General features: G+C 50.0%; 1 long non-coding RNA gene across 1 annotated transcript in view; it reads right to left on the minus strand.

Annotated features, from left to right (window-relative positions):
• The window catches only part of LOC138061412 (uncharacterized), a 56,259-nt gene extending 34,480 nt beyond the window's left edge, over positions 1-21,779 (minus strand). Inside the window, exons 1-2 of the long non-coding RNA XR_011135140.1 lie at positions 20,646-21,779; positions 19,214-19,336 (exon numbers count right to left, since the gene is read on the minus strand). This is a non-coding gene — a long non-coding RNA (uncharacterized lncRNA). The remainder of the gene's footprint in view (positions 1-19,213; positions 19,337-20,645) is intronic.
• Positions 21,780-22,139: the final 360 nt, after the last annotated feature.

Raw genomic sequence — 22,139 nt, forward strand, 5'->3', positions numbered from 1 at the left:
TTTGCTGCACACATCGCTGTGGCACGACGCAGGGAATAGCTCTGAGCAGCTGAACAGCTCAAGGTCAGCGAAGGAAGGCTCCTACTTTCAGCCTGGCATGGCTGGTGCCTCATACCTGTCCCTCACCAGGCTGAGCGTAGAGCCATTTGCTCTAACCCCAGGACCCAGCAACAAGCAACGCAAGTGACTGCACATTAGTGTTGTCCTAGCTGCATGCCCTTGGAGAGGAGGCCAGACAGCCTGGCTGCTTTTTCTCCCTGGGGAGGATCCCAGCTTCCCACCTGGAGCATGGGTAAATCCCACCACTCTCTGGCCCTCTCTGGCCACTCTCTGGCACGTCTACAAGACTCAGCAAGATGCTGCAGGAGCTGTTGGAGGAAGCAGCAGCCCTGGCACCCCAGAGCACTCGAGGAAGAGCAGAGGTGAAGAGCCTGTACCTCCTGCCCATAGACTTGCTCTTATGTCCTGGGTCTAGAAACACAGCTCACTTGCACCACGTGCATGTATGCAGGGCAGAGCAAGACGGTGGCTGTAAATCGCCCAGCTCTGACACGTGCATGTCAGATCAGCCCTTCCTCCATCCTCCCCTCTCCAAGCCCCCTCGGTCCTTTGCCATTTCCCTAGTCCCTCCTAAAGATGTGTCTAAAGGGCTGGAGGCTCCTGCTGCGTGCAGGGCACATGCAGCAGGTGAGACCAAGCCCTCTTCCCGACCCGCAGGCCCAGGAATGCACAGACAGTGCAGTTATGTGGGAAGTGCAGACATCTCGGGGAGGGCTGCAGTCAGGAGCCTCCAGCTGCAGTTTTATCCTGTGCTTCAGGGTGGCTCCAAGCCAGGCTCCAGCAGCTGCGTTGCCTAGGACCGGCTGAGGCACAACAAACCGGGAATCCAGTCAGCAGATCTGGGAGGGGGGAATCAGCAGGTATGTAACTGATGCTGGGCTAATTACTCCTAAGCTGTAAGGAGGGTGAATGGCACCATTCATGAAAGCCGTACGGTGCAAGCCAGGCCTTTGTAGCGCTGGCTGCGCATTCCTGAGCCTGCAACACAGGACAGCAGGTAGAGCTGCCCGGCACATCCCACCCACTCCGCTGAGGGGCCCAGGGCCAAGCGCCTTACCCTGGCCTGGCTGGGGCCAAGCTCCCCGACAGAGCAGCCTGGACTGGGACCACGCTCCTTCCTAAGACCCAAGCGACTAAAAAGAGCCAGCCCTTGAGCAGAGCGCGCAGTGGCACGGGCTCCTGGCCTGAGACCAGCCCAGCTGCGCGGAGCCCTGCCTGCGGCACGTGGCTCGGCAGCAGACGGGTCCCCTGGCCGCTCGCCCGCCCCGGGTGCCAGCACCCCGGATGGCCTCCCACCACGCACAGGTACAGCCTGCTTGCTGCCGCCCCCGCGGCTCATCACGGCTCGCGAGCGACGCGGATGCCAAGAGAAGCTGCCAGCCGGGGCTGGCCGGTGCCTCCTGCTCGAGGTTATTGGGCCGGTGCCAGGGCGGCTGCCCCTCAGCCACCCTTCCAGAAAGGCCTCAGAGCTGAGGCTGCAGCCACCCCCACCCCACGGCCCCTGCGCTCAGCAGCCCGGCAGGACCCAGCACCGACAGCGAGGGAAGCCCTCGGGTGCAGCACGATGCAGCAGTGCTGAGAGCTCCCGCGGGGACGCTGCCCCGTGACACGGGCTCCTGCGGCCTCCCTTCTCCTTGACGCAAGCCCGAACCCAGCCCTCCACCCGTCAGTCGTGTCCATGCTCCAGTCCGGCCGGGCTGCACGCGGGGTGGCAGCCTCGCGGCCCGGAGCCGCGGCCGGCCGGCACAGCTCCCCCGGCCCTGGCGCGAGCTGCAGCACCAGGGCCGGCGGGAGAGCAGGCTGAGGCTGAACGCAGAAGGAAACGGCCCCAACCCCGGCTGCCAAAGAGACGGATCAGCTCTCCTTCCACTCCCTGAAGAAAGCTGCTTTATCTTCCTCTCCTTGTCATAATCCTATCAAAGCACTCCTGGCTGATCGCTCCCTCTCGCCCGGGGTACTGCTCTGTGCCTCTTTCACATTCACACACAAAACACCTGCGTGAACCACTTTTCCCTGGCAAATCCATCCGTAATTTTTTATCTCCAGACGTAAAGCAGCAGTGCCCTGCAGCTCCTCAACTAACAGGTGATTAAAAGTGCATAAAGATTTACTCATTTCCCCTTCCTGGTGTCAGTAAGCAACATGAAAAATAAATATTCCAAGCACTTAAATATTAAGGCTCCAGATTCACAGAGGGAAATGACAACTCCAGGCTACAAGGGAGAGGTTTCCAGCCAGTTGCAGGAAGGGACTATTTGCTAATTCTGCTTCACAGCCAGTTGCTTTGTGTTGCTGACACAGCTTCTCTGCACTTTTCTTAGAAAAGGGGCTCTACCTGCTGGCTATCAGTAAGGCACAGAGCTGCTCCAGCAAAGGTAAGGATCCCTACGGTGAGCTTGTCCTATGCTCTCCATGGTCCCCAGTCTCACCAGCAAGTTATGGCCTGCACAGATGACAGTCTAACCAGGCTCAAGCACCCAGAGACTGAGCTCACTGCTCCTGGCTGCCCTCCTTGGACGACCGCTGGCAGGGCAGAGCTGCGTCCCCCGGGGACACAAGGATGCAGGTCCCGGCTGCAGCCCTTCCACCTGGGGGACTGCAGCCAGCAGTGACATGGTGCCGTGCTGGATACCCCCGCTAGCCTGGGCAGGGGAGCAGGGCGGCTCAACAAGCCCAGTGCTGTGCCATGGCCGGTGCCAAGTGAGCGTACAGGAGGTAGCCTGGGCTGTGGGCAGGTTACGCGGGTAAAGCAGCTCAGATGGGGCGAGAACCACTCCCGTCTGTGCCTTAACAAGCAGCAACATTTCTGATATTCAGAAGTTTGCAAAACATTCCCGCCCTGCCTCCACCACTGCTTATCACTGGTGTGCATCTCAGCACTCCTGGGGTTTGGCTGGGCCAGAAGCAGGAAATAGCAACAATCCCAGGAGGCTGTCTGGGAGATCTTCTTCACACTGGGCTTGCACCTGAAAGATCAGTTGTTTATCCAAAGCTGTGCAAACTTTACAGGCCTGGAAACTGCTGAAACCCTTATGCAACTACCCATCTGAGCCAGAAACAGCCTGACACCATTGCTCATCACAGTCTAACGCTTTCATGGTTCGATCTGGAACAAGGATGGTGTAAAACTGAAACAGAGCCAGGAGAAGGAGCATATGCTGAGCATCCCTGTGCCTCCAGAAAAGCCTGGCCTTCTGGATGAAGCCGAGGTGGCACTTTGGTGCTCTCAGCAACACACCCGTATCACGGAAGGGTCATCTCTGAGGCCGATGAAGAGGAATCCCACACCAAATTCCACCTGTAACTTGTGCCCAGGTCTCACATTCCATCTCTGCTTGAGGCTTCTTCCCTCATGCAGAATTCATCCCTGCACAAGTTCTACCCAAAGAGAATAAATTCAGGAATCCCAGACTTGAACTCTGTAAATCAGGGAGAAGTCATGTCATTTCATCCTCTGCTGGACTACCTGAGGTCTCTACTGCTTCATCACTTCCAAATACTCACCGTGGTGCAACACCACATTTGTTTTGTGTGCCAAGTGTCAGAAAGGTGATGCGACCACCCACTCCTCACCGCTGCCAGTTTGTTTCCAGCCTAAGACAAATGCTGCCTCATAGCCAGACATGCTATGTTCACCAACAGACCTGACATTTGTCTGTCCTAATTTCCAAGTCAGTCACTCAGACTGAAGGGACAGGATATGTCTTGCACAACACCTAGAGCCAGAGGACAACCTGCACTGACACAGAACACAGGAGCAGAAAGCTGGGAGTGCAAAGCAGCCTCCTCGGCATAGCCTCCAGGTGGCCAATCCCCCTGCACCAGCCCAGGGAGGCAGTGAGACAGCACCCTCCTGCAGCGCACACATAGCCTGGGTGGTATACGAAGTGCTTGGATTTGACCTTAGTTGTTCTTCATTAACTGTGCAGAAGCACTACTGATACAAGCAACAGCTGCACTAATCCCTAGCAGTTTATCATCACTGTTGTATTAACCACCACAAAAACTGCATTTTTGATTTGTCTATTGATTTTTTTTTTTTTATTTTCAAATCAGCCAGGACTCATTTCTTACCCGCATCTTCCTTATCACTGCCCACAAACACTGCACCAGAGCAACTCACAGCACCTCCTCATCTCTGGGAAATGCCTTTCCTGTCACTGGCTCAGCTTTATAAAAGCACGCTACTGAAAGCAAGGCTGCACCATTTAGCACATTAGGGCTTCCTACTCCAGTAAGGAACCATTGGTTCCAGGGCACAGCTGCTGCCAATTACCACTACTTAACTGGCACATTAAACACATAGTGAGGAATTAGGAGTTTCGGTCTGCTCTCTACTTAACAATAACAAAGTCACTTGACCTTTTTTCAGCCACCACAATGGCTGTGTAAGTGACTGTTTGACAAATGCGCTTTGTAATGGTCTCTGTTCTTTCTCATGCGACTGGTGGAACAGTTAATATCTTGAGTCACAGCATTAAGACGAGTGCTCGTGATTAATTTAAGATGTCAATTAATCACCCCAAATGGACTGGTTTGTCATCACTTCCTAATGGGAAGATGTTGATTTGTCCCACAGAATTTGTAATAGGAACTAACGTTGAAGCCCTTGTTCAGGAGCGGTTTGTGAGAGAAGTCTGCTCGTGTGCAGCATGACTGCCCCAGCGCAGACCTGGCTAGGAATCTGCTCCTACCACTAACACCGCAGCACAAGCGCTTCTATGAAGCGGTGTTCGATCTTATTCCCTTTTTAAAAATAATATCAATCAGGGAAGAGTTCTCGTGTATTTTTTTCCAAAGTGCCAATACTGATTTTGACTTTAAGCATTTTATCCATGCGATCACAGGCACGCTCCCATCACCTCCCCCACAGCTCATTCCTTGCAGGATGGCTGGAGTCCAAGCAGGGCAGTGACAAAGGGTGCACAGCGCATGCATACGTCAGAGGCACTGCGCTGAGCGCTGCAGTCACTTAGTTTATGGATGGGAACATCCAGAACAACCACCAGGCAACTACCAAGCATGCACCTCTTCTGTGCTTTCTGCATGCAAAGGATGAATAGACATTAAGGGAAAAGGATGAGATATAGGGACTTTGCATGAAACGCAGCACTGCCTAGGCAGCCCGGGGAAGCAGACGCACTGCGAAGCGGCACACAGCACAGCAGGGTTCGGCGTTCTTACTATGGTGGCTGGCACTAGCCATGGCTCCATGGGAGCTTGCTACAGCCCCAGCCCCTTCCTGCCAGGGCACTGAGGGGGCAGAGGGTCATGCTACTGCATCAAGCTAAGCGACGGATGGGTAGTAAATCCAAAGCATGTGGAGCACTCCTACCTTCACATTTCAGCCAGGCCACGCAAAGCAGGTTTGTTAAAATGTTCCCTCGGCAGGCCTAAGGGAATGTCTTGGTCCTGGGTTTTGTGCAGCACCAACAGACTCCTAATTTGGGTCCTTCAGAGGGAGTCAGAGCTCAAAACTACCATTTCCCCTTTTCTTTCTCTTCTATTCCTCTTCATCCTCTTCTCAGGTCACCTTCCTGCTATTATCTACGTTTGAAATCAGATGGGTTTCCAGGCATGTCTTGTAGAACAGCCCAGATCTTACTTCCTCTTTGCTGGAGGCCTTAGCCAAAGTGAGAGGTCTTTTCTAATGTCAAATAATGTCTTATTCCTATACACAGATGAATGGGTTCAGGAAGGATTTTCAGGAGTGCCCAAGTCTCATGAATATAAATGAGACTTGTGCTTCTAGGTCACACACTTGGAAATCCTGCCTTAAGTCCTTGTTTTACTGAACTTCTAATTAGGAGGGTCCCACATAGCAGCTTATGCAGCAGCAGCCAAGGTTCACACAATATGAGCAGGTGAGATACCAGGAAAAAAACAGTATGTTGTGTAATTTAGAGAATGCATAGATGTATCAGTTCAGCATTTACCCTAGGCCTAAGAAGTATAGACAAGCAAATCTGCCGCAATTCTTGCAGCCATGCTCTCTTGCTCATGCTTATAAATCTCTCTGCTTGTTTAAGGTATCCAGTGTATACTGTGCTCTAATTTTACCTTGTACTGTTTGGGGATAAAAAATCCACACTCTAAAAAATCCCACGCTTTCATTCTTTCTAGCAAAGACAGAAAAGACTTGAAAATTCTTTGTTTTTAAGCTGAGTAAAGAAGGCGCATGCACCTTCATATCTGTCTTTGGTTTCTTTTTATAGAAACAAGACATGTGCAGCAATGATTCAGAAGTGTAGCTCAAAAGATTGCAAGTGCTGCTTTTTACCAGTTCCTCCGAGCTAAACGACAATCATTTGCCGACTCCGTCCTCACTCAGAGCTGCCTGCTGAGGCAGGGGTGCAGCAGATGAAGGACAACTCTGAACCGTGGCTCACGTTCTTCCGGATGAGGGCAGGATCCTTGTCTTTTGGAGGGCCTAAGGAAGCCAGCCATTCACAGAGAGTATTGCAAGACTTTGCACTGGTGGTTGAAAAGTATCATCTTACATGAGACACACTGCTAGTATATTTTGGACAAGTGCTGTATAGCCATGCAGTTTTGCTCCATTTCTTAAAAAGACAGTGCTGTTCACTACGTCTGCGCCAACTGTTAAGCCAAATTCCACCCTCAGTCTGCATATGCTGCCTCTAGAAAGTCTACCCATGCCTTTAGATTTGTATAAGAACATCCTCCCTGGTGAAATACAAATACCAAAAATACTCCTCCAACAGCCCTCACACTAGGAACAAGCTTCAAGTTTTCACTGTGTTCTAGATCAGATGAACAGGTTTTGTTTAAAAAAAAATTACATGTAGTAAGTAGTGTGGCAAGAGCTTAACTATGGTGAAAAGAAACGGGAAGATGCTAGATTTTAAGTAGTAAAGGTAATAATCTCCATTTCTTAACTTCCTGCAGGCAGTGCAGTGTTGATGGTGCAAAATCAATTCTCTAGTCTGCCCAACACTGACTGCCTGACCGTGGCTGATGAGGAATCTAAATACACCTCTGGGTATGCACACAAGCATGAGAGCGGTGCGTGTGCTAGAGTGTAGGCACCTGCCTGCGTGCGAAAGCATGTAGCTGTGTGCCTACGGCTTACAGGTCACTTTGGACACAAAGAACTTCTTAAAACAAGAGCGAGCAGCAGTAGTACATTATCATGCAAAGACAGAAGTTGCCCTCGCGCTGTGGACCCGGGGTCGTTCCAGCTCCCTCGCTGCCCGTCCCACTCTCAGTAGGTGGTTTCTGTGCATGGGCTGCAGTGTGCATATTCACGGAAAGCCAACTTCAGAGTTGCGTGCCCAAAACACAGGGTAAAACTAATACCCCATCACAGAGGACTCGTGACAAAACTGTCAGCCCATCTACTCTGTCAGGGGGCAGAAATCAGACCTTGTCACTGGCCTGACCAGTAAGCAGAAGTGGAGAAGGGCAGAAGGGGGCCTAGACCTACTGACTGCAAAGCAGAATGGAATTTTACTTACACTTATCTCAGATTTTTGCAGAGAATAGGTCAAGCAGAGACCATGCTTTCAAACAAACCAACAAACAAAAAACCCAGCCCCCTGAGGGGGTCTGTCAAAACACTTTAAATAGCAAAAATGCTGGTCTCTTGGGCCTCACAGGCACACGAGGGCAGGCAGGTGGATTCACTAGACTAGAAGGCGAACAGAGGATACGCCCCCAAAGACAGTGCAACCTAACAAGGCCTCTCTAAACCACAGACCAGGTGCAACCTGCAGTCCAACATGGATCACTGTGTGTGCCCTTGCAGGAGCGTAACGTGTCTCTGTCAGCTCAGGAACTGGATCCTTAGCTTAAATCACAGACCAGCGCTGTGTATTCTGCAGGAGGCTGAGCTCATGAGAGCATATTTGTTGCAAACTATTTGCATTTTCTCCAGCAAATGCAGCAATCTGAATCTCCTCCTTTGCCCAAAGGCCAAGTACTCGCAGAAATAACTTCCTCTGCCTGGTGCTCTGTAGCAAAGAAGTACTACTAATTACTGTGGTTACACTCCTTGACCTGACCAGTGGCACTGGGAATTGAGCTTGTACCTCTTCCCAGCACTACGATCTCTAAACGACCCACTGGCTTGTGGAACTAACTGCTCAGCTGGTGCAGGTCCAATGGCTTTGACAACGAAAGGCTGGATATGGCATTGCACATACCCAATTGTAATAGAGAAAACAGATCGCTTTCTAAGCCATGGCCAGGCGCCCAAGCTGTTTTTTTATCTTTGCCTTTTATAAATGAGTCTACTTTTAAACTCTGTCCAAGAGCTGTGAGCTTTCTCTAACCAGGACGAAATGCCCTTTCTATGCACGTTACAAGCTGTAGGAGATTCTTGCTGTTTAAGTGTTGACATAGACTGATATGTTGACAAACTTTCACTCACTACTAGTTGTTAATACAACATAAACCTGTCTGCTAGACCTACTGATGGGATGTAAAATGTAAGGAATGCTTTCCACAGACAACTAATTGACAAGTTTACCAAAAGGAGGGAAAAATTCTGACAAAAATAGGAAGCAGGGGCCAAGCTCTGTGGAGTTTCCTCTTTCTGCTAGAGGCACCGGACTCGGCAATCCTTAAGACAGTAGCGTGTGTTTGCAGATACCTCCTGTTCCTGAATTGGCTCCTTGTCTACAATCTACTGCACACTGCGAGGATGTGTATTAAAGTGAGTGTTATCACAGTGGTAGGGCTTAATGAGCTCAGTGTGCTTGGAAGGCAGCGCGCTGTATGGCAGATTCAAACAAAACCTCTTAGATACACTGGCATGCCTTCCATCTCCTCTGGCACTAGCATTTAACTTTTATTGACAATTAATACCGCAGGAAGGAACACTGCCATTGAGGCAAAGAAAAAGCGAGTGTTGTTTTATATATATCATTTAAATATTCTTGAAACAACTAAACAAAAATGTCCACTTCTTGCAGAAATAAAAAAGTTCCAGACTTTTCAGTAGATCTTCTCCTGTGACTGTCCACGAACAAATTTCAGTCACTAACATTGCCTAAAACCAAACTGCCTGGGAAGAAATCCTCTTCTCTCAGGTCACGGTGGGCACTTTGAATCAAAAGATACCTAACAACTGTAAACACCCTGACTTACTCCAAATGGCTATTTCCTCTGCTGCACTTTTCCAGGATGTTTCTGGGTCACTTGCTACCGTATGAGGCATTACCTGGACTCATGTGAGCTGTGTCACCCCTAATCAGTCTCACACTGTGGCAATAAATAGAGTCCAACTGGAGACAGAATTTTTTTCCTACCCTGAAGTTTGCAAGAAAAAGGACTGCTAGAGTAGGAGATAAAACATTACCTGCCTCTGGCCTCTATCCAGCTCCCAGCAACTCATAAAACTCCAGGTTGTATGTTCACAACTCATATTAATCACATAACCAAGATGACATTTGGGTTGTTAGAAAACAAAAGGAAGAAAGCAAAAAATAAACTGAAAGCGGGGTACAGATGAAAAAAATCCACAAAAGATGCAAGAAATCCACATACTTAGGTTATATCACAGTAAAACAGCCTCAACATCTAGCAATTCCAGCCATCAAAACAGCTTTATTTTTTCTTCTTCACCTGATTTTTTTTCTCACTGCAGCCATAAAGAGACATTGGGACTCATTGGCATGTTAGCCCTCAAGCCAAGACCTTAGCATGACTCCCAAATAAGGCGGCCGTGCAGTGTTACGACCGTGCTGAAAGGATGTGGGTAGTACTGAAAAACCAGCAGGGCAGAGTTCAAAATGAACTCTCTTAGTGCGTACAGGAGGCCTGCCCCGCAGCCCCTGCACAGGTTTATCGCACCTTCCCCAGCAGAGCTTGGGGTGGGTTATTTTGTCGCTCAGACCATGGGCGGGGAGAGAACAGCAGAGCCTGGGGCACGGGTGAATCATGCCGATGCCAACCACCCAAGCCATGCCAAAGGCCACAAACCCCCACAGCCCCCTGCGTCCTACCTGGCCGTGGTACCTCGCATCGCGCCTTCCCTTCCTGCCCGATGCACTGCAGAGCCTCCAGCCTGGCTCAGCCCCTAGCACGGTGCCAGGGAGAGAGCCTGTGCCCCCTCCTAGGGATGCACAGCACGGCGCACAGCACAGCGCACGGCTGTCCCAGTGCTGCTGCACGGGGCTCTGCCAGCCCGGCAGGTTGTCCTGGATGGGGTTCAGCAGCAGGCTCCAGCTTTGAATAAAGACAACCAGGGTAAGGGACTTCTTTCACAGGTTTCCTCTCGCTCACTCCTTGCGTTGCTGTTGGCACTGCTGTACAGTCAGCCAGCTGAAAATTTGGCTCTCCCAGAAATCATTACCCTGTTACGGCTTAAAAGGACTTCTTCATCCTCATGACAACATGCTCAGCATCTGCTCCTCTTTAGCATCTTCTTTCTAATGAGCCACATTTTATCCCACGTAGCCAGGTACCTCTCCAGGAACAATACCTGGCTCATTACATGCCCAGGGGCCCATGAAATCCCTCTCTCTTCAAATCCTATGAAGCATAGCTCTCTTCCAAGAGCTCTGTGAAACATATACTCTTTTTCTACAAGTTCCCATGCAATCACAAAAATGCTTCCCAGTCAAAATACCTGCCCTGCTCACCTGGCTGTGCCAGGCGATGCCCACGCCTCGCTGGGTGGCTAGCTTCGCCACAGGCACTTGAGACCCTATGGTAAAATTCATGATCCTATTCCTAACCGGGGTGACCTCGTGAAACTCAGGCCTACTCCACTGCACACACAGGATTAGCCCAGCTGAAGCAGAAGCAAGCACAATATGGCACTCATTGCGAGTTCTCCACAGTTTTAGCTGGTCAAAGCTCCATGACAAAAATGTAAAATCTGGAATTTTAACCCATAACAAACCCATGAAATTTCAGCTCCGTTTCCACGAAAACATCCAGCCCCTTTCCTAGACGTGCCTGGGCTCACTCTGCAGGATGCCACCCTCGGTGCCAACATCAACATGATAGTATCCCCAGCAGACTCACAGCAACTGTGTCAACAAGGAAACTGGTCTTACCAGGCAGTCAGGATCCAGAGAGGGGGCTCAATAGCACCTTTCCTGTCACTCAGGAGCCTTTCCAAGGGCTTTCTCCAACCATCGCACAGACGTGCTGGTGGCATTGTCCAGAAGAGAATTATTTCTAATTGTCAGTGGCACGAAGGTGAACTATGGGGTGAGAAACATACTCTATGCCCCAACAGCCTCCATGGCAAACCTACTGCAACAACCAGGCATGCATTTTTTTTGTTTCCTGTCGAGAGGAGGGGAGGGGTATGATCAGGCCATTCCCTCATTTCAAATTTAGATGGTGGGCCATCCATTCTGCACTTGGCCACTAGCTCTGAGACTGCGGACAGACATCCGGCACTGCATAGCTCCTGGTGGCACTGGGCAGCTTTGGCTGACCTGGTCCACAGCCTACAAGGACACCACGGGGCTGCAGGCCTTGTCAGGTGAGGACCCTTGGTGCCGCCATGTCATCATGCTCCCTGGGGCAGCTCATCTGGAGAGGGGTTAGGAAGGGAGCAGCAAAGGTGTAGCTGGCAAGAGCTGGGTAGAGAGCGTGCACTGGGGTGATGCCACTGTGGAGATTATCCTCTTAAAAAGACAAGCAGGAATTTTAGCATGAAATCACAGGGTGAGGTGCAGGCAGCAGTGTAAATTAGGAAACAAAGTCTCTAATAATTTTCTTCCTTTAAAATCTCTCTTCCAATTGATTCATTAAAAACAAAGCAGCAATAAAAAAGGAAATATTAACCTGTTTATTATATCTCAAGCTCCTTAAAATAAAAGTAATTAAACATAACTAACAGCTAGAGAATGCACAGAAAATGGAAGCACCCAGTGGGATAGCAGAGATCAAGGTGAGCTAAGCAACATCCTTTCAGAAACGCTTGCTTTTATAACGACTTTCAAAGTCTTTATAAGACTGGCAAAAGCTGCTCCAGCTCATTGCTTTCAGCCTCAGAAAGCACCCAAATCCAAGAGATTTACTTATGAGATGCAGCTACATCTAATTATCATGTGCTGGGCACAGCTCTGCACCAGTGTGGGATGTAGCAGAGCAGGGATCCCTAGCACCTCCTAACACTCCCTGCTTTCGGGGGATCCCAGCCACCACGCCAACCCTGCCCGCTGCGATGGTGGTCAGCCTGTCCTGGTGAAACTGGAGCCAGCCCCGACGCAGAGCCAATGCCGAGTCCCACTGATAATCCACTGGCCCCACATCAGCACCAAGGCCCTGTGTGGGACTTGAGCTGCCTGCACAGCTGCACAGTCTCACGAGAGAGGCATTCTTCTGTTTAAATGCAGGGGGAAAAGAGAGGGTATACTCTTTGGAGGTGGGCAAGACAGCGCTCTGCACCCCAGTCCTACCCCTGGGTCTAGAACGGACATCTCCCAATGCCACCACTGCGGAGGCGGGAGAGCCCAGAAACACTAACCTGACCCATTTCAGAGCAGCTTGGCTTTTTTATTTACTAGTTACCCTAAGACAGACACTTGAATTTTAATATGTCATCTTCAAAAATGTCCTCAGAAGCTGGCAGATATTGTGTCCCTGGGATAAGATGCAGCTCTGCTACAAGACAGCACTGCTCTGATTTAACTGACAGTGACACACAGGCTTGGGGTGTTATTCTGCTTGTACCCTCTTCTTTCTTTGCTTTTGGATGTTTTTTTCACAGAACTGCAACAAGAAACAAAGTTACAGGATAAAATTTGGCTAATCTGGGAAACCAGACAATCTCCAGGAAAAGGGTCTTTTGTAGCTGCAATTGCCCATGACACAAAGCAGAAGAGCAGTAACCCTAAAGATAATTTCCTTATTCTGATCGGGGATCAATTGACCACTTGCTCCCATTTGTTCCCTCCTGGGACGGGCTGCCTCCAGCTCTGAATGCAAAGCAGTCATTCCTTATTCCCAAATGCAAATAAGGTCTGTGAAAAGCCTTGCTTTGAAATCAGTATTATTCCCCAGGGTCCCGACCCTCCCCGCCACTTCCCTCGCCCCATCCTCTATCTCTGACTCTGCTCTCTGCCTTCCCAGAGTAACAAAGGTTACAGAGAAATAAAAGCAGAGAGATTACCATCTGGGAATCATCAAGCAGGAGTTAAGAGGGGAAGAAGCAGGCTGCAAAGACCTCGCTTACCCCAACTGCCCACCATCAATGCATTCCTCAGCCAGAGCTGGAATCCAAACAGCCTGGGTAATTGCTTCAGTAACCGAGTCCCGGTGTCACCCATTGAAACAAAACAAGAGAGGCTCACAAGTCGAGTTGAGAAGAACAGGCTGAGCTGCACTGGCACAATACCCTGGATTTTGCTTATTTGTGGGCGGAGAGAAGCACATCTGCCATTTTGCCTCCTTCCATCCCCTTTGCAGGCAGCCGGTTCCTAACGGCTCACAGGAGCGCTGCGCAAGCCTGTCCATCTCCTACAGCGGCAACACCTACCAGGCCAGGTATTTTTCTAAGCACTTGATTTTCCCTCTGGGGCAACTTGCACGCCTGGGGATTCTCAGGGATGGTGCAAGAGCCTTGGGATGTTCTGATTCTGCCACAAATATTTTGCAAGGGTTCCTCTGAGCTGCTCCCTTGGCTCTGCTGACACTCTTGCCAAAACTGCCAGAAATCTGAGAGGCAAAGCTGACATAAAGGTTAACTTTTGGATAGGCAGAGTTTGTCCCATCCTCTTTTTCCTCTTTCCCTTTCCCTCTCCGTTGCAGGTGCAAGTCTATGTACGTGTGCAGCCTGCCGGAGCCCAGGCCATTTGCCTCGGGTGCGTTTGGGTGCCATGCCAGACTATCCGTCAACGCCTGGCACTTTGGGGAGTCTGCAGGAGAGGAAGCTCGCTGCTTCAGCAGCTGCTGCAGAACAAAGAGCGAAAGGATCCACTTTTCTTTTCTCAGCATCAAGCTAGTGAAATGTCCCTTGTGGTAAAATAACAAAGCAGCTTGCCCTTATGAGTTCCCACCAGTATTACCAGGTCTGTAAAAGAGACTGGAGGAGGCCCCCAGGAGCCTTTCTTGTCCTTCCTTAGAGACGCACGGAGGCCTGCCCGGGGCTGATGTGCTCGGCGCCCTGCTAGCGCCGCTACAAGCGCAGCTGGGACACAGGGTGACCGCTTCTCACACCCACCCATTGACACTGATTTTTCTCAGCCAGCAAGTCCACAGGGTCCCAGGACTGGCCTACCCGAAGGTAGTGCAGCACTTGCTGGTCACAGCCAGACTCTGAGCCAGTAGCACACGGCGGATCTCTAAGGCAGGGACTGGAAACTGCCCAGCAGGTCTGTCTCTGCCCATTTAAATCACACAACCTGCTGCCAGCGCGGTTCCAGACCCGACGGCCCGCCAGGCTGGCGTGCCAGCGAGCGGTGCTTCGCGTCCTTCGGCGACGCATCTGTGCCGCCCTGCTTGCGGGTACCCGCTGGTCCCGCTGAGCCCCCGGCGGGGGAGACGCCTCCCGCCCGGCGCAGGGTGTCGGTGGCCGGAGCAGGTCCCCTACGCCCGCGAGAGGGGCGCCGTGCCCTCCTCCAAGCACACCGCCAGCTCTAAGCCGGAGGTGTCAGCGCGGCACGGCGTCACCAACATCGACGCCGAGGGACCGCGTCCTGGCAGGCCTCAAAGCCCCCTGCGACCGGCTCAGCCCACGCCGAGCGCGCCGGAGAGCCAGGGCCCCTCGCGGGGACGGGGACGCGCGTGTCACGCAGCGCCGAGGCCCGCTCTTCCCGCGTCCCCTTGCAGGCGGCTGTTTCCCTGAAGGGGGTGGCTGGTCCTTCAGCTCATCGATCAATTAGTGCTCTGTCCGTTTCAGAGCCGGAAAATAAAAACTCCCTGTAAATCTCTTGTCACAACTGCTCTGTTTTGGTTGAGAAGGGCCCTGCATTCCTGAGTTTCGGGCTGCAGCCACGTCTTCAAGAGCAGAGCCACAAGAGCTTTCTGATGGTTAATTGCTGGCACACTCTCACTGAAAACATGAAACACCCCCTGACAAGCCGTGTGATTTATTACTGCCCACTGCAAAACGGAACAAAATCAATTGGCTATTACCTCACTTAGCGAAGGCTTGTCACCGCCTGGGAGCAGGGTGTTAAAAATAAAAGCCAGGCATGGCCCAGGCAGCAAGCCCCCAAGCTGGGGCCGCTCCACCTGCTCCGTGGCAGATAACATTAGGGCTGCAATGGAGATGGGCTTTATTTTTTTATTAATCATTACAGCATTGATGCAATATGAGTTTATTCCTGCTTTGCAGTTATTAATTATACAGATGTCATCTCAAGCTCCATTTACAGAAAATTTCAAAGGAGATGCAGAGCAATGACAGAATATTTGTTTATGACAAAACCATATCCCGTAATTAATCAAATTCATTTAACCCTTTACTGACCAGGCAGTCCAAATCTGCTATGGCCCTCCCTCTGCATCCTGGAAGCCATGCTACCATTGTATAGGCAGTTTGGGAGTCACATGCGCGGTACACGGGCATGTTTCATTTACTGGCAGGTAGAAAACGGCCAGCATGAGCTCCAGGAAAAGGGACTTTTACCTATGTGTTTACACCCGATGAAGCATGATTTTATTTGGTCGTTAACGTGTCCTAGAGAAGGCAATTTTAGTGTGTCCAGCGAAGGCTGCTAGAACACCCACACCGTGGCAATGCTGATGCAGCCCGCCTTCGCCTGGTATTTCCAACAAAAACTGTCAGCTTCCAAACACATAGAAACCCACACATTGCCCTAGAAACTCTAGCAGACATAAAGCCACTCTAATAGCATTCCGCCTTTACTTCCCCATTGCCAGGTCTTTTCCTTAACAGGAAAAGGGAGAGACACAAAGAGATTTCTGAAAAAACAGCAGAGTTTAGAGAGAGCTCTTTCTGGCTAGTGGCTGGAAAGCTAGCAAGCCGGGTCTGACGCAACCAGGGGAACACTGCTGCTCACTTGGCAATTGCAACCGATGTTTGTGAAAACGCTCTGCACCCAGGCAGCTTCAGGGTAATTGTAATTACAGATGAGAAGCAGAGCCACAGGAGGGGAGGCAGGACCACAACTCCTGCAGACATTTTTAGGATCATTTAGTGCATGGTCAATATCAAGGACCATGTTCTGCTGCATATCAGCATAGCCTATGGGGCTTTGGTGACAATGCACATCTGCTGAGGACCTGGCTGTAAATAGCTGATGCACACTTGCAAGATATTTCAGAAACACAGTGGTACCTCTCTCTGCATTTCACCGCCTTTGTTTCATTCCCAAATCACTTGCAAGCTCCTCCAGTCATAGCTGGGAGATGCTCCTCCCATGAAGCTCCAAACTGTGCAAAGCATAAAGAGGCTGCATTATTTATAGACTCCGGATAGATATTTCACACGCAGTCCATCCCATTCCCAGCATTCCCTCCATTCACAGATCATTAAGTAGCACTTGCTGACATATAAGGCAATGCAAGTGGAGTGGTTAACTTTGAATATTGCCATCCATCCCAGTGTTAAATGAGATTCAGAAAGTAATTGTCCAAAGAGAGAGGACAGCATTTGCCCTGCCAAATAAAGCTTAGCTCAGAGCATCCATGAAAGCTCTCAGCAATAACGTTATCACATGGGGAGCCTGGCTGCATGAACCCACATGCTGCCTTCCACGCCACCTGTTCACTGCTGGTGGTGCGTGTGCGGGGACACAATGGCAGGCCAGAGCCTCATTTGCATCATTGTTCTAAGGTCCTAAAGGGTTTTCTGCCTTTCTGTGCTCTCGGCTGCTAGGTAATTTTGCTTGGAGAACAAAAATCCTCCAAGAACTTCAGAGCAGCCCAGCGCAGACCAGCCTTCCCAAAAAAAGCCTTAAGGGCAAAAGCAGGCCCCCCTCCCCCCCTTGGTTTACACGTGAAGCCTAATAGTTACAAGAAGGGGTCTCTGATGTTACCAGCATTAGCAGATGGCTGCATTCAGGGATGCGCGTCACTCAGCAGCACTCCTTTGACTGCCTCTGAGGGTTTTGATCCCATGCTACAGTTCCATCACTTGCCACAAAGAGCGAGCCTGCAGTTTGGGTCCCTAGATTCAGCAACTCTGCTACCAAAGCCCAGACCCCTCTCTGGGTCAGATGGAAACTGTTACTGCTTAAAGCTCACGACTGCCACATCTCTGCCTAGAATCACCAAGGAAAATCAACTGGCACGTCTGCCTCCCATGTCTGTAGGCAGTTTGGAATAGCAGAGCAGAGACAACGGCAGGACGGGACTGTGAGGACATCTGTAACATCCAGGAAATGTTTTGGCTTCAAAACATATAAGCAGTAGATTGTTTAGAAAGAAAAAATGCGAGAGAAACGCTCTGGGATACATTCACAGATCGTAGCAGGGTATTTTAAAAAAGGACAAACCTAAGATTTACGTTCCCAGGTAGCCCAAGACCTTGTTCGATGCATTTTGTATTTAACTCATGGTAGGAGTTGGACACCGTGCCGTATTCGGGTGCTCAGGAAATCAGGTGCAACCAAGTCCTCTCTCATGTAACACGGGTAGGCTCAAACAGCAGTACCACTTCAAAGATCCTCCCATGCCACAGGGCAGCATCTAACTACAAGCAGGCTCCACTTTGGGGTAACAGTAGCCACTGTCAAACACCACACACCACTTCGGACTGAAGAGGAGGATAATACAAGCGTTGGTCCTGTAGCAAACTGGGAGCTGGCAGGCTCTGCTTTGGGCACATTTGCACCTCAGAACATGACTGCTCCCAGCACACCCATAGGGATTTTGGCCATGAATTAAGAAAGATAACTCTTCACATAACAGTACGCCCTCCTCTGCATCTGCCATGGGCATCTCTCAGCCCCAGAGTTGCTCAGAACAACCCTACTTGTTGAACAACCCACAAGAAGTGGGCTTGTACCACTTTATTAATAGCGCGTTATTTTACCTGAGGTAGAAGTCAGGACAGGGAGAGAGATCGCTTTCATTCTCTCTCCCCACTACTGATTTGCTGTGCCTGTATCACAAACATGCTCCTTTCAGCAGGCAAGAAAGATTTGCTTCTTGCCTTTAGATCCTGTTGCTGAAAGTTTGCCAAGGAGTAAAATAGTGGAGATTCTGAGGTTTGCAGCAGAGAGTAAGCCTCCTCATCCCAAAGGTAAGGGTGCCACCAACAGCTGCAGCCAGTCTGCAGGCAGGGTAAGGGACTTCTCTGTGTATACAGGCCACGCGAGCCTTACAGGGCAGAACAGGCCTCCTTGCTGCTGTCTTTAGGACACCTCATTTTATGTTTTACACTCGCTTTAGGTCTGGGGAACCAAGCATTACCCCATAGCTTTGTAGTGCTCTCAGACAGATCTCTTCTACGAGGGCTGACGTTGCTAGTTAGGGCAAGTGGCTGAGTCCCTGCAAATCAGGCAGCAGCCGGTAGGCAGAAAGGGCAAAGTTTTGCTGGGTGCATGTGAGGTTCCCCTTGGCAAGGTGGCTTCTGTTGCTAGCGCAGATACAGCTTGTCCTATCCAGTCATGTCTCAGCTAAAAAACACCTCTTGCTGAACCACCTCCATTTCGGTTCATAGTTCTGTGCGTTATAGAGATAGGAACAGTAGGGCTAGTGGAAAATGGGGGCTCTGAGCTCATGCATCTTATTTTAGCTTCCCATCCTCTCTGGAAGCTATGTCAGGCATGGTTTGGGAATACAGCAGGTATTTTTATGAGTGGGATTTGCAAGAGTATTTTCATCTTAGACTTAGAGACAGCTGGGCCTGCTGCCAGGTTTAGGAAGCACAGAGGCAGAAGCAAGAAATATAAAACGAGCAAGAGGTAGGCTTCCTACTGGGACTTATATTTAGCCACAGAGGAGCAGAAGCATTTTAAAATGTCCTCTGTGCATCGTCTTTACCAGACTGTCCCCTCAGCAAGTTCACAGCGGGCAGCCTGACCCAAACCAGGAAAGGCAAAGGGGACGTGTCCCTTGCCACAGCTGAGGGAGCTTGCTTTTCCAGCCTGACTTGCCAAGCGCACAGTGGCATCACCATCCTGAACAGGCGCTGCAGAGACCTAGGCTGCCCTTTGGATCAACTGACACATGAACACCGGGCACAGGAATGAGCCTGCCATCCCTGCACATAAGAACAAGAACTTACACCAGAAAAGTGATTAGCTGCACTCACCGCGTTCATGCTGATGGGTACAAAACGTTCTTGAAGCTGAGGAAACTACAGGGTCGGGGGGACCAGTCAGTAGGATTGGTGCATTCCTTCCCTCCTCAGTATTTGTTCTTTTCATTCAGGCTTCTATTTCAAAAACAAAACAAAAGAAAAAAAAAGAAATTATAATTCTTTCAGGACACAAGCATACCAATACAGTTGGAGGGTATCCAGGTGAAACATTTCCACAGTTACAGCTGAAGTGTAAGAACTGAACTGTCATTCCAGGGGAATTTCAGTTCATCCTTTTCTTTTCCAGTTCAAAACATAAAACATTTTTGAAGTGTTGGGCTTTGCCCATGTGCATACTTGAGATCTGCATATGCCTTAAACAGCCACATTTAAAGCCCCAGTAAATGGCTGGGCAGGAACATAAGCCAATATCTGACCTCTGCTCTGGAGCTCCTCTCATTAAGGACAGAAGGGATAGAAGTAGACAAACCCAGGACACATAACCCAGGTGAAACAGTTTTATTGTTATCAGGAATAACATGCACAGCCCCAAACCCTGCCTGTGCTGCAAGGCATGGCTGGGCAGCTGGCTCCTCTCTGAGCAGCAGCGAAGGCAGCACGACTCAGGCCTTGAGGGAGCACAGCGGTGCTGAGCAAGGAGGTGGTGAGCAGCAAGGCCGGGCTGCAAGCCTCACAGGGGGGACGACAGCTGACAGCCAAGCTGGAGGGCGTAGGGAGGAGGGGGGCAAGGGGCTGCAAAGCCAGTGAAAAAAAGCACGACCTTCCAGTGACATAGCGAGAGTCGTGGCGGGTGGTGGGGCCAGGGCCATGCCGGAGGAACATGAGCCGAGCAGCTGCACAGCGCCTGGCCAGGGGCCGAGGGGCACGGGCTCGGATGGCCACCGCACAGAGCTGGCCCAAACGGCTCTGCTAAAATACTCCCCAACGAACGAGGCCAGCTTGCTTCAAAAATAAAATGCTTTCTTGGGAAAAAGATAGCTTCAACCAAGAAATAGCCACAGGCAGTTTTTTTTAAAGCATATTTATTTTGTTCATTTTAAATTACGTGATTTGTTTCACTGAAAAGAGACACATTTTGACATATCATGTGTTCCCCTTCTTTCTACCCAGAAAGGGGGTTTTGCCTCTGAGTCTAGAGTAGTTCATTGGTAGGCCGGGCCTGGTAAGGATGGACAGGTCACAGATTCTTTTTTTCCCCCCAAGCAGCTTTGCATCTTTTCCAAAGTAAAGGCAATTTTCAAAAGGCAGGAGAGGGGAGAGGCCTCAAGCAAAATACCCACTCCTTTCCTGTAGCTGGTTAGCTGGTATTAATTTTATTGCACCTGCCAAATAAGGATAATAGCCATGGGGAGGGCAGAAGAAGAAAAAAGATTTCCTTTAAGATCCATTAAAAAAAAAAAAGAGGTAAAGTGTAGCATCATACCCACATCTAATGCAATGCAACATCCGTCATGCCACAGGTTAACATTCACTTCTGTAGCTGTGTTTTCTCAAGAGCTTCCTTTAACGCAGAAATAGCCAGCAATTGCAGGAACCCAGCTCAGGACTCACCCAGGACGCCTCCAACAAGCCCTGGGTTCGTCAGGAGCAAAAGATGGTGGCTGTGACATTAGGTCTTTTCTTGGAAAGCCTGAAGGAAGAGCTACTGACATGTGAGAAGTAAATCATTTACTAAAGCCATCATTTCTGCCTTCATCATCTCTTAAGGATCTCAGAGGAAGCAGGCAGCAGCAGTCACTACAACAGTGACACTCTCATGGTCCTATTCTTGCCCGAGCTCATTTTGAGAGCATCCTGAGAAGCAGCACGAATTGTAGCAGACTGTTACCATTAAACCCTTGCTGCCCTATCTTCTAATCCAGATCAACTGCCATGCTGAAAACCATCTCACAGTCCTTGGCCTTTGTATTTCTCTTTGCATCTTCCATGCTGGTCCACTGCATAGCATGCACCATCTTCAGGAAGCTTGTGAAGAAAATGCAGTAACTTTTCTGAGGGGGGATGGTTTTCTACTTGGCTTACACCCTCCAGTGGGTCAGGATCCCAAGCCTATGGATCCTTGGCCCATCCCAAGCTTTGATATGGCAGTAGAAAGAGGCACTGTTTGCACTCTAGTTTAAGCATACGCATTTCACCTAATACAGCTGCCTGGTTATTAGAGCAATTGCTTCAGTATGAAATAATTTACCAGCAGCATCACTAGGGGAAGTGAATCAGATTCACTCCTCTTGAAACAACTGGTCTGAGTGAGTCAATTTGGAAGAGATGAATGCCAGCACCTGGACAGGCTTTCCCTCTGGTGCAATCTATGGAAAGATAAGCTATCAATGGGACAAGGAGAACTAGTTTGCATCTCTGGGCTAGATCATTACTGACAGCACTAGAAAATAACCCTGGCTCATGCAGCATGAGCAGAGATGGGGCTCTGGATAGGCAACTATTCTTGCAAGATTCCCTTTACTACTCTTCTAGCAGGCTGCAAAAATAAACACTCAGTCTGTTTTGTACACCTCTCACATCTACACCATGAGGGGCAAGCCTGCACTTGGAGCTCTGCAGCTCTGCAGCTGTGCAGCATGGAGGGGATTTGGCCCCTCACACACAAACACGTGATGTTCCACCATTTTGGCCGCCATCCTCTGCATGTGAAATGGTGACAGGCACAGCTGCACCCACCAGTGCCTGCCATCGTGTGCAAATCTACTGATTACATCTCAGTTGTCATGCCACTCAGTAAGAAGCAAAGCTAAATTAGAGCAACTAATTGCACCTCTCTTTGAAACAATCAGGATGACAAATCAGTGGTAATCTCTTCAGTTCTAGAGGGAAGCTATTGCAGCTCGCTTACAAGGATTAATCAGCTTTTCATCAGTGTTATTATACCAATGCTGCCTCAGGAGGAACCCTGAGGCCACAC

Source organism: Struthio camelus, chromosome 17 (genome assembly GCF_040807025.1).
Source record: "Struthio camelus isolate bStrCam1 chromosome 17, bStrCam1.hap1, whole genome shotgun sequence".
In the NCBI taxonomy this organism is placed as follows: Eukaryota; Metazoa; Chordata; class Aves; order Struthioniformes; family Struthionidae; genus Struthio; species Struthio camelus.